The 13,192-nt window shown below is 36.9% G+C and overlaps 1 protein-coding gene across 1 annotated transcript in view; it reads right to left on the bottom strand.

Moving 5' to 3' along the window:
- The window catches only part of LOC103728727 (bromodomain adjacent to zinc finger domain protein 2B), a 186,261-nt gene that overhangs the window by 112,982 nt on the left and 60,087 nt on the right, over nt 1-13,192 (bottom strand). The window contains exon 2 of the mRNA XM_008826688.3: nt 10,211-10,253. The gene's annotated coding sequence lies outside the window, so the exon portion shown is untranslated. The remainder of the gene's footprint in view (nt 1-10,210; nt 10,254-13,192) is intronic.

Below are 13,192 nucleotides of genomic sequence, written 5' to 3'. Positions count from 1 at the left end.
CAGGTTATGTTGTATTGTACTATCCTTTTCATTGAATTCCAGGAATTCTTATATTTCTTTCTTAATTTCTTCTTTGACCCACTCATTGTTTAGGAGTGTGTTGTTCAATCACCATGAGTTCGTGTAGTGACTAGAGCTTCGTCCATTATTAATTTTGAGCCTTATTGCTTTGTGGTCCAGTAGAATGCACGGAATTATTTCAATATTTTTGTATTTCTTGAGGTTTGTTTTGTGGCCCAGTATGTGGTCAATTTTTGAAGAAGTTCCATGAGGTGCTAAGTAAAAAGTGTATTCTTTGGTGTTTGGGTGGAATAATTGAAAGATGTGTGTTAGGTCCATTTGATGAATGGTATCATTTAATTCAGATGTCTCTCTGTTTATTCTTTGTCCAGTTGACCTGTCTAATGGAGACAGTGGGGTACTGAAGTCCCCCACTATTACTGAGTTGGGGTTAATCTGTGTCTTAAAGTCCTGTATTACTGTTTTTATGAATTTGAGTGCACCAGAATTTGATGTATATATGTTAAGGATTGTAATATCTTCTTGGTTAACTGTTCCTTTGATCAGAGTGAAGTGACCCTCCTTATCTCTTCTGATTAGTTTTACTTTGAAGTCTATTTTGTCAGATATTAGAATTGCAACCCCTGCTTATTTCTTAGTGCCATTGGCTTGGAATACTCTTTTACATTCTCTTACCTTAAGGTAGTGCCTGTCCTTGAAGGTGAGGTGGGTTTCTTCCAGCCAGCAAAGAGATGGATTTTGTTTCTTAATCCATCCGCTTAGCCTGTGTCTTTTGACTGGGGAGTTCAGTCCATTGATATTTAAGGTTATTCTGGAAATGTGTGTATTCGTTGCTGTCATTTTGATTGCTGTTTGTGTTCTCTGTGTAATTTCGTGTTTCCTAGATTATATCTTTGTTTATTTTCTTTTGTTGCCCCTAGGATATAGTTGTTTCTCTCTCTGCTCTCTGTATTGCTTCAAGTATTCTTTGAAGGGCTGGTTTTGTGGTGCACATACATATACTCAGGCTATTTGTGTCATGGAAGAGTCTTCTTTCTCCCTCAACTATAATAGACATTTTTCCTGGTATAGCTTTCTGGGCTCACATCTCTTCTCACGTAGAACTAGAAACACCTTGGTCCAGGCTCTTCTGGCTTTCATAGTTTGCATTGATAAGTCAGCTGTAATTCTGATAGGCTTTCCTTTGTATGTGACTTGTTTTTCTTTTGCTGCTTTCAGTATTCTCTCTTTGTTCTGTACATTTAGTGTTTTTACTATAATATGTCATGGGGAGTTTCTTTTCTGATCCTATTTGGAGTTCTATGTGCTTCCTATATTTGTATGGGGATGTCTTTCCTTAATTTTGGGAAATTCTCTTTAACAATCCTGTTTAAGATCTGGTCAATGCCATTAACGTTGATATTCTTTTCTCCATTTCATTCATTCTAGAGGTGAGGCTTTCCCCTATTGTTTCAAGTCGGCTTATTGAGTTTTGTACATCCTTCTTCATTTCTGCCTGAGTTTTATTCAGTGTTTCTATGTCTTTTGTGAATTCCTTCAGAAGTTTATCCCTATCTTCCTTTAACTCTTTGATTTGTGTGTTCTTTAAATTCGTTGAATTCCTTGATCATGTCTATGATTATTCTTTTAAATTCAGTGTCCTGGGTTATCTCTAGGGGGTTCTCCTTGTAGAACTCTTTTACAGGATTGGTGGGCTTTGCTGGGGACATAGTGTTTTGGTTTTCCATTTTATTATTCTTTCATTGCGATGTTTTGGCATGTGAATTTCTTTTGTTGTTTATGATTCTGATATGCAAATTAAGTTGAAGTATGCTTTTGTTTGTATTATCCGGGTGCCTAGATCCTTTCTTTATTGGTTATGTAAAGCTGGTTTGTACAGGGTTCAGGTTCTTTCAGGTTTATTTTGGAGGGAACTGATGGCTTCAGATCAGCTATTCAGGGGAAGCCCAATTCAGGTTCCAGTCAGGAACACTTAGGCTTCCTTTACCATGTGGAGGCAGGATCCAGGTTCTCTCAGGCAGTCCTGTTGTCAACCCTGTGCCAGAGGGAGGCCAGAGGGTTCCAGAACTCAGCACTCTCTGGTGGTCTGCTGAGATCCCAGCCTTAGCCTACCAAAGCCAGATCTGCCCTGGGGCCTTGGGAGGGGCCTCACAAAATCCCAGGTAGGGGGATGGTATGGCACAATTAGGGTACGCTCACTACCATGCAGAGGCAGGATCCAGGGGCTGTCAGGCTGTTCCCTGGGTTCTCAAGCCCTCTGGTAGTTGGAGGCCAGAGGGAGGCCAGAACCTAGCATTCTTTGGTGGTCTGCTGAGCTCTGAGCAGCTACCCCATGGACATCTGAACCACCCTCTCCGACTATCTGCTAGGATCTCAGTCTTACCCTACTAGTCAGATCTGCCCTGGGGCCCTGGAAGGGGCCTCACAAAATCCCAGGTAGGGGGATGGTATGGTGCAATTAGGGGAAGCTCACCATCATGTGGGGGCAGGATCCAGGGGCTGTCAGGCTGTCCCCTGGGTTCTCAGGCCCTCTGATAGTTGGAGGCCAGAGGGAGGCCAGAACTCCACACTCTCAGGTGGTCTGCTGAGCTCTGAGCAGCTACCTGGATGGAGGTCTGAACCACCCTCCTATTGGGTACCTTTTAATTTTAATATATTAAATGTGTTGATTTGCATAAAATATTTAAATTCCTGGGTAGACTTACTGAGTTCTACCTACTCCAACTTCACTTTTGGTGCTAGAAAAGTGAAAAAATAATAAACAGGTAACACATAATAGACTTGTTATGGAAACGGTTGATTTTTGCGCTTTTCAAAAAAGATGTAACATTCAGTTAGAATACACTAGGAAAGATACTTGGCCTTTCCAAGTCTCAGTTTATTCATTTATAAAATGCAATACTATATCTTCTAAAAATTGTTTAAGATTCAAGTAGAAAGAACCTAGCATCATAAGATGCAATAAATAAATATTAGTTTTATTTTCCTTCCTTGATTCCTATATTAATATAGGAATTTATTTTAAAATATGTGGGCTGGAGAGATGGTTCAGCAGTTGAGAGCACTGGCTGTCTTTGCAGAAGACCTGGATTCAAATCCCAGCACCCACATGACAGCTAACAACTATCCTTAACTTGAGTTTCAGGGATCCAACAACCTCTTCTGTCCTCCTTGGGCACTGCATGAAACGGGTGCCCTTACATACACGTAGGTATAACACTCATACACATAAAATAAAAAATGTTTAAAAATATGTAACATAAAATTGTACAAATTTTACATTTCAACAATATTATAGTAGTATATCTACATGTATTTGAACATATGTTATTTCAAATCTATATGCCTATTCCTCTTACTAGACTCTCTTCTAAATCAAAGATGTAGCTGAAACATTTTCTTCATCTATAAGTTCTATTCCCTCTGTCCCTCTACCTGCCCCTCACTGAGGATTGAACCAAGGGTCTCATGCATGCTACTTAACATTCTACCACTGAGCTACATATCTACATACATATCTAACCCTATTTTCACTTTTTCATTTTGAGACAGGGGTCAGGAAGATGCCCAGGCAGACCTTAAACTTTCTCTATAGCAAATTCAGGCCTTGAACTTGAGACCCTCCTATCTCAGCCTCCTGAGTGGCTGGAATTACAAGCCTAGGCCATCAGGCATGGCTTAATTCCTTCTCTTAAAGACAGTGAATCATGGTGTTGTAGAGGTGGCTCAGCAAGCAGGTGAGAGCACTTGCTGTTCTTGTAGAGGACAGGAGTTCAGTTCCCAGCACCTGCATGGCAGCTCATAACCTACCCATAACTCCAGTTCCAGGTGCTCTACACCCTCTTCTGGCCTCTGTGGGCTCTTACTTGCAAGTGGTGCACATACATATACTCAGGTCCATAAACATACACATGAAATAAAGTAATAAAATACAACAAAACTTTCTTTTAAAAAAGACAATCATTATCTTTTCTATTCTCCTAAAACTTAAAGGACCAAAAAAGAAATATTATAAAAAGGAAAAGAAGAAAATACATAACATTTTGTCAATGATATAATTTTTTCTAAAGTTATCTTAGTGTATCAAGGTTAGATTTAGGCACAAATAATAAAGAGCATAAAGTCAATGGCTTATACAACATAGAAATTTAACTCTGTCACCAGAAGTCTAGATGTGAATAAGTCAGTGTAAGGGAGGTGGCATCATGAAGTTTTGGGGACTTTCTCTCTTAATGCTTTTCCCTTCCTCAGTATGTAGCTTCCTGTCATCGTCCTGTTACCTTGCCTAAGTTTCAGCCAGAAAGGAGAAAGGGAGAGAAAGAAACTGCACCTCTTCTTTAGGAATACTTTATGCCTGATGGTATAAATCATGCTTATCACACCAGCTCTCAGGAGGCGGACAGGCAGAAGGAGTGCTATAAATTCCAGGTTAGCTGTTTTACATAGGGAGGTCTAGGCCTGCTAGAGCTACAAACCGAAATTCATCCTGTCTCAATCAACAATAAAACCTAAAACAGGATATTTCTGGGTATTGCACAGTATTTCTGCTTATGTATCACTCACCAAAACTTACTTGACAAAATTTACCTAGCTGCAATGGAGACTGAAACAATGGTTTTATTCCAGGAAATGGTGTGCAAAATTTAGAAGGGGCAAAAATTTAGAAAAAGAAAAAAAAAATCAGTATCAGGGGACATTTATCAATTATTGCCATATATGATCATAATTTATCTGTGGATAGGTACCTGACATTTTAAATTTACAATCCAACATGGCATTTCTAATCACTGGAACACTATAAAATTATATTACTTCTAAATATCAATTATTAAATCAACCATTTCTTTTTAAATTTTATTTATTATTTTTATGTGTATGAGTGTATTGCCTGCATGTATATGAGGGTACCTGTGTCATACACTGTCGCAGAGGTCAGAAAAGGGCTTCAGGCTCCCCTGGAACTGGAGTTAAGGATGGTTTGTAGCCACCATATGGGTGCTGGGAATTGAACCTGGGTCCTCTGTAACAGCACTCAGTGCTCTTAACCACTGAGCCATCTCTCTAGCCCCTAAGTAAACCATTTCTATAAATGGAATTACCATGGAGAAAAAAGGAATTTTAATAGGAACAGGGGAGACTAAGGATTACTTTATAACATTAAGTATATAGTAAAATATTAAATAAGATGATCTAAATATGAAAGTTATACTATTAAAACAGCCATTGTACTAAAATTCAGTGAAAAAAATTGTATGCAAATAAAATTGTATAAATACTCTCAGAGAAAAGGGGTTTCAGGAGACTGGAGAAGAAACAGAATTACTCTGGGCCAGCAAGATGGCTACACAGGTAAAGGGCACTAATGTCAAGAATGTAAAACCCCAGAGCCCACATGGTGTTAAAATAGAAATGACTCCAGCCCTTCCTCTCAAATATGTTTTTCAAAACTAGAATTATTCTTTTTTCTTTCTATAGAATTCTATTTTCTTTCTATAGATGTTATTCATAGACTTTTAACCAAGTGAGAGGTGATCATAAAACAATAAAACTTACAGCAGAACCAAACAAAACTAGATTGAAACTAAATTTTCCCATTATGTTATAGACAAGTAATTTTACAGATAATTGTGACAGTCAAAAGAAGTTAGTATGTGCCTTTTTCTGTGGTATGTGCTTTGTGACTATTATTTCATTTAACATGGACAACACTTCTGTGATCTAAGAAGTCTTCCTAGAGAAAGAAAACCTGAACCTCAAAAGTAATTAGCACAGACTATAACCATTACATAAATTGCAGAGGGAAAACTTGAATATTTTTCTGACCCTAAGTCCATGCTCCTAGGTACCATACATACTACCACACCCAAATTCTAGACTTTGGTTTTCTCATTCATATTATAATTTCCAATCAGAACTGTTCTAAAGTTCATTCTAGCCTTTTAGAGATTAGCATTCTAGTGAGGTATGATTCTCTTGTCTCAAATAAAAGGATATTATATCAGATTTAATTAAATACCTCTTTGCTAGAAGTTACATAAAACCATAAGATTATTGCTATTATACACACATACACATATTCATATATATCTTATACATATTCAAAATCTAGGGGCTGGAGAATATCTTAGTTATTAAAGTGTTTGTGGTGCAAGCATAAGGATCTAAACTCAATCCATAAAATCCATGTAAAGAGAGGTGTATGATGACACAGACTTGTAATCCCAGTGTTAAGGAGGTAAATACAGGTAGATCCCTGGGACTCACTGTCCTGCTAGTCTAGCCTAATCTAACAGTCCCTGTGAGAAACCTGGTAACCAGCTCCTAAGAAATTATACCCAAGATTGGCTTCCATACTTGCATCCAGACACATGTAGGAACACAGATACATACACAAAAGAAAGCAAAAATTTTCTAAAACATGCAAGGGCTACAATGTATATCATAAATTTTTATGTTGAAGAGATCATTACAAGTTGATTCCGTGCTGCTTAACAATCTTTAAGTAGCAAGATATATCTACACAAGTAAGAGGGGAAGAAAGTAAGACATATTTAAATCATATAATAATCTTTTCATATATATGTAGTACATCATTTCATAGTTGAAGATACCAAGGCACAAAGTCACAAAATAGCACAGTGAGATGTCAATGCTATATAGATCTAAAAACTGTGCACCTTCCTAGCCACCCTGCATCTTATTGCTCAATTACAGATGCTAAAATCATTTCAACTTTAATTAGGGAAAACTAAAGATATTAAGTAATTTAGCACTTCCAGGGTACTAGTCATTACCAATAAACATTTGCTGAGTACAGTAGAAAGGTAGATGCATACCAAAAAAAATCCAAAATACAAGAGTTAATTGGCAGTAACATTGAACCAATACAAATTAAGTATCACCAAACTATTAAGGAAGGAGAATAACTTTCACTTAGGATGATTAGAGAAGACCAGAGAGATTGACTGAATATGGACAGAGAATTAAAAGGGAGATTTGCTTGCATCAGAATAATTATTTTTAAGCTTGAAAAGTAGTAGTATACTCTATGCAGAGATAATGATATGATTATAAATGGCATAAAAACATATAGTTAAGCCGGGTGTGGTGGCACATGCCTTTAATCCCAGCACTTCAGAGGCAGTGGCAGGCAGATCTTTCTGAGTTCAAGGTCACCTTGCTCTACATAATGAGTTTCAGGCCAGCTGGAGCTAAAGGGAGACCCTGCCTCAAAAAGAGCAAAAACAACAAACAAACAAACAAACAAAACTTATAGTTAATATAGAGTACGCAGTCTATAATGGGTAGAATATAAGATTTTTATTCTTGAATACTTGGATGTATGGCTGAGACCTATACTGGAGCTAAACAGAGGACGGGCCTTGAATACCAAATTAAAACTATGGATTTGATCTATTAAAAAAACAGGAAGTCACTAAATGTGTTCAAGTAGCTAAATAAAGGGAACACAGAAACACTTATTAAGACTAAACTGAGAATCATTTACAAATTTCAGTGAAATAGACAGTGGCCTAAAAATAAAAACTTTGACATTATTGTGGATTTGGGTACAATGGTAATTGTGAATGGTAATTTTTTTCTTCTAAAACCTGTTAAAATGCTTTGAGATTAAATATGTGTGTTTGTGTGTTAAAACACTGGATACTCTTCCAGAAGACCCAGGTTTGGTTCCTAGCACCTAATGGTGGCTAACAACTGCTTCTAACTCCAGTTCCAGGAGATTCAATGTCTTCTTATGGCCTCTATGGGTACTCATAAAAGTCATAAAATTAAAATAAATAAAATATTTTAGTATATATGTATACATTATAGACTATATAAACATTGACTATAGTTTTAGCTCTGAAATAATGTATAGCATCTTTTCTAACCACATTCTACATTTTACTTCTTACAATGTCATCTAATTATACCTGATTACACATCTCTGACCAGTCCCTTAACCTTACACCATTGTCTTTGGATATATCAGCTCCTTCCTGGAACTGCCTTACTTCAGATGTGGGCTCAATACTTGAACTACTCTTTCACCAGCACTCTTACCCTGACTCAGTGTTGAAATCTCTTCTCTTAACTTGACAGTATGGAGAAAGGATCACAATCCTGCCATTGTTACAAAGTAAAGATTTCTAGTATCAGTCACTTACACATTCTCAAATGAACACCTCTAGTCTTTAACTCATTTAACAACATCTGATAATATTGACTATCACCCCTCTTCCTGAAATTCTTGAATTTAGAACAGCTGCTATTAGAAACATTCTTTTTGTGGGGGGCGAGGGGATTGAGACAAGGTCTCCCTGTAGCCCCAAATGTCACAGAACTCACTATGTAGACCAGGCTGGCCTCAATCTCAGAGATCCACCTGCCTCTCTCTCCAGAGTGCTGGCATTAAAGGAATGTGCTATCACACAACAATTAGATACAGTCTTAACATTACTATAAAAGTAAACTGGGGATATTGACATTTTATTTTAAAAACACATACGAAAATCTTTTCATAAAATACTGATTTCAATTTGATTGTAAAGCATACAGAAAGTTCCTACAGAAATGTTTTAGCAATTTGTTGTAAAATATTCAATTAGGAAAAAAACAATAAAGTTCTGATTTTTTTTTTTAAGTTTTAAAAAAATTTTTTTTGTCTTTTTTGAGACAGGAACTCCTTGTAGCCCCAGCTGTCCTGGAACTCACTATGTAGACCAGGCTGGCCTCGAACTCACAAAGATCCGCATGCCTCTGCCTCCCAAATATTTTATTTTATTTATTTTATTTTTTCTTTATGAGTATATTGCTTTCAAGTATGTGAGTGCACCCGTGTCATGCAATGCCACGGAGGTCAGAAGAGGGCTTCGGATTGCCCTGGAACTGGAGTTAAGGACTGTTTGTAGCTGCCATGTGGGTGCTAGGAATCGAACCCGGGTCCTCTTCAAGAGCAGTCAGTGCTCTTAACCGCTGTGCTATCTCTCCAGCCCCCTCTGATTATTTTTTTAAAGCCTTAGAGACAACTCAGTGATAGAGCACTTGCCTAGTACATGTGAGGCCAGGATTTAAGCCCTAGGACAACAATAAAGAAGGAAAAGAGAAGACGAAAACAAAAGGAGAGACGTCTAAAAGAAAGGGAAGAACACGGGGCAGTAAGGAAAGGGCTGAGGAAAATCAAGGCATATGTCATAAGCATCAGTAAAACTAAATAATTATGATAAGGCCTTTAACATAAAAATTTCCAAAAGAAATGTTGAACATAAATACACGGTTTTATACATGGTTTTGACTAATACATGAGCTTAATTTCTGATAACTAGTACTTACTTAATTAAAAAATGGTTAAAGAAATTTATTCAATGAATAAATAATTTACTCAAAACTCATTTATTTGTTACTTAAAGGATTATTTTTTTATGCTGGAAATTTTCATTACTACAATGCAGACTTTACCAATTAGAATTGTATACCAGGGCTAGGGCATGGCTTAAAGTTCATATTTAGTATGTGTAAGACCTTGTGTTCAACCTCCAGTACCACAAACAAACAAAAAATAAACAAGCAAAAATCAACAATGTAGACCTAGCCATTGGAAAGAGTCTATTTTTCGGGAACACATTTTCGTACTTACAATAGAAATTGACAGTTTAAAGTTAAGGAGAAAAAGTTGAAGAACATTAGTATCGTTTCCAAATAACTCTAAATTTGCAAGACTTTATAATTTGGATAGAAATGAATACAAGCAAGAAGCCAAGAATTGAGCTTGATAATACTTTCCTAACTGTCCTTAGTAACCCATGATAGTCTCAAGTAATTTTATTTTTATATATTTTTTCTAATATTTTTCCTAAATTTAAGTCATCTTAAATTTCTGGTTAATTTTTAAAACAAAACAAAATAAAATAAAAGATGACATTCAAAGAATGATTCACATTGAAATATGTGTGTAATAATTTGTTATACATTTAGGGCAATTTCATTTTAAATGGTTTTTAAATCCTTTAGGGCATTTAAAAAATATCTAAATAACTAGAAATAAGAGAAAGAGTCACTGAACTTGAAAACATTCAATGACTAGTGGAAGAAGTAATGACAGTTTTTTGTTATAAATATCTTCTAACACAATTCTTTAACTCAGCGAAAACAAATCATCCTTAAAGCTGAAGTATGGTTTTGGTCTTACTGTGATCAGCGTGGTCAATCTTGTGACATCACTGTTGAGAAACCTGCAACAGGAAAACAGAATTAACAATCAGCAGAATCATATTTGAGTAAGTAATTTCAGAAACTAAAAACTTTTATTTAGAACTTCTGTCTTTCTTGATTATTTCAAGTTAAGCTAAAATGTAAGGAAAACATAAAATTAGAATGACACAAATAAGCACAAAATGCCTGAAGTTTATTTATATAGCAACATTTATTATAATATGGCAGGTTATATTTTGTTTATAATCACCAGCACAACATATTTAAAACTAAACTAAAGGACATGTGGATTACACGTTTTGTTTATTTTCATATATTTAGTAAGAAAAGAATCATTGTGTATTAACTATCACAAAGAGAAGACAGGTACATAATAAATACTTCCTATGATTAGAAGCTTAAGAGTCAAAATGCCATTTCCTGAAAAAAGAAGAAACTGCCATATGACAATCCTTATTTGTGGTAATAAGGCTATTAAAGATTAAAAATATCATCGGGAAGAATCTAGTATAAGTCATAAACCCAAGGGAAATTGTACATTAAGTTATTAAGGGCCTCCCATTTATCCCGGAGAAATCTGACCTTTCAAAAGTGTCTTTATTAAAAAGCCTTTATTTAAGACATCTCTTAAATGTTTAGTATTAAAATATAACACATTGTCAGTGTTTTAAGGTTCATAACAAGCTTTCATGTGTTATTTTAACAAATCTTCATAATAATTCCTTCAAAGAAACAGAAAAGAATTTTTATTTAATACTTTGAGGGGGAGAAAAAACATATGTCAATATATATGAGTTGTCCAATCAGAGTTTCAATGTTCTTACACTTAAGATTTTTCTACCTCATTCATCCTGCTCACTCATTTTCTTCACTCTATCTTTAATTTTAAAAAGTATAGCTAGTTATCTTACTAACTCAAGATACTGTTCTCAAGACCATTGAGATGGCTCAGCAGATAAAATACTTGCTGCCAACGCTGAGGACCCAAGTTCAATCCCCAGGAACCATATAGTGGAAGGAGAGGAACAACTCCTGCACATAGTCCTCTGACCTCCACCCTCATACCATGGCCTAGCACACAAGCACCCTGTACACACACAGACACACAGACACACAGACACAATTATCACTACAGATGCTCTATTTCTAGTCTTAATGTCTCATATCACTGCCTCACTCAAAACTGCACTTATTTTCTTTTTATTTGATTATTTGTTTTGTTTTGTGCATGGTGCTAGGGACCCAACCCAGTGTGCCTTACACGTGCTAAGTGCCTTAGTCTTTACAACCGTGCAGTAGTCCTGCCATCACTTAGAATGAATCACACAATACTTATCATGGAATATTAGGTCTTCTGTCAGTTGGACCTCTACTATCTCCTGCCACTCTCTTTCTAGTGTGTTCCAGTCAAAATGGTCTTGATAATACCCAAACATAATAAACTTATTTCAAAGTTTTGACATTTGCTGGCCCTTCTGCCTGAACGAACTGTTATCTATATCTTTATTTATCACTTTTATTTTATGTGTATAAGTGTATTACCTGCATGTATGTAGATGCACCCATGTTGTGCAATGCCCACAGAGGTCAAAAGGGGGTCTTGGATCTCCCTGGAACTGGAGTTACAGGTGGTTGTTTGTTGCCATGGGGGTGTTAGGAATCGAATCTGGGACCTCTGCAAGAGCGGCCTCTGCAAAAGCAGATAGTGCTCTTAACCACTGAGTCATTGCTCTTAACTATTGAGTCATCTCTCCAGCCCATATATCTTTACAAAATATATTATTTTTATTTTATGTGTATGAGTATATTGCCTGCATGTGTACACGTACTTGGGTCATGCAATGCCCACTCAGGTTGGAAGAAGGCATCAGATTCCCTGGAACTGGAGTTATAGACAGTTGTTAGCCACCATGTGGGTGCTGGGAATTGAACCCAGGTCCTCTGTAAGAGCAGCTGGTGCTCTTAACCTCTGAGCCATTACTCCAACCCCTGTTCTTTATGTTTAGAAAACTGGTTCTCAATGCTACCATGCTTTATCACTATTCACTGTTAGCTAGAAGTCCTGTGAAGTAGAAGCTCATAGGAGCACTGCTTTAGTACATGCAACACAATAACTGTTCAGTTGCTGAATGAATGAGTGAACAAGTAGTATTCTTATTGCATCGAGCACTATACCAAGACCTACAGGTTCAAAATTTAAATAAAAACACATGAAACTAATACTGCTTGTTTAAGGAAAACAAAACATAGCAACTTGCTACAGTAGCAAAAGCTACTGTAGTGGCAGTTAGTTAAAACTAACAAACAAGGGGCTAGAGAGATGGCTCAGAGTTTAAGAGTGCTTGCTGCTATTGCAGAGGATCTGGATTCACTTCCTAGCACTCACATAGTGGCTAACAACCAACTGGCCTCCTTGGGTACCAGGCTTGGACCATACATGGCACACATATATACATGCAGACAAAACACTTATACACTACACGGGGCTAGAGAGATGGCCCAGTGATTAAGAGCAAGACAAAACACTTATACACTACACGGGGCTAGAGAGATGGCCCAGTGATTAAGAGCACATACTAGTCTTCTAGAGGCCCTGGGTTTAATTCTCTGAAACTACATCTGGTGGCACACAACCACCTGAAACTCCAGTTCCTGGGGATACGATCCCTCTGACTTACATAGGCACCTCTGACTTACATACCCATACATAAATACACATACATATATATATAATTAAAAATAAAAATTGAGAAAAGCTCTCCTAGCCTTCACTACTATCCTCAGGCCTCTTGGGGTAAGTCTATAGCGCAGCTCTCTGCGCCAGGACTCCCTAAGCGACATTCACCCTTCCATCCCCCGCCTCGCCGTTCTATACTCCTAGTTTGGGCCCTGCGCCATTCCTAGTCTCGGAGCCCCAGTCACCTGGGGAACCAATACTGCTTCCTGACCCTTCTCAACG

Source organism: Nannospalax galili, unplaced genomic scaffold (genome assembly GCF_000622305.1).
Source record: "Nannospalax galili isolate Female #2095 unplaced genomic scaffold, S.galili_v1.0 scaffold92, whole genome shotgun sequence".
Taxonomy (NCBI): Eukaryota; Metazoa; Chordata; class Mammalia; order Rodentia; family Spalacidae; genus Nannospalax; species Nannospalax galili.
The sequence above is the reverse complement of the archived record's forward strand: the minus strand, read 5'-3'. Positions and strand labels throughout refer to the sequence as shown.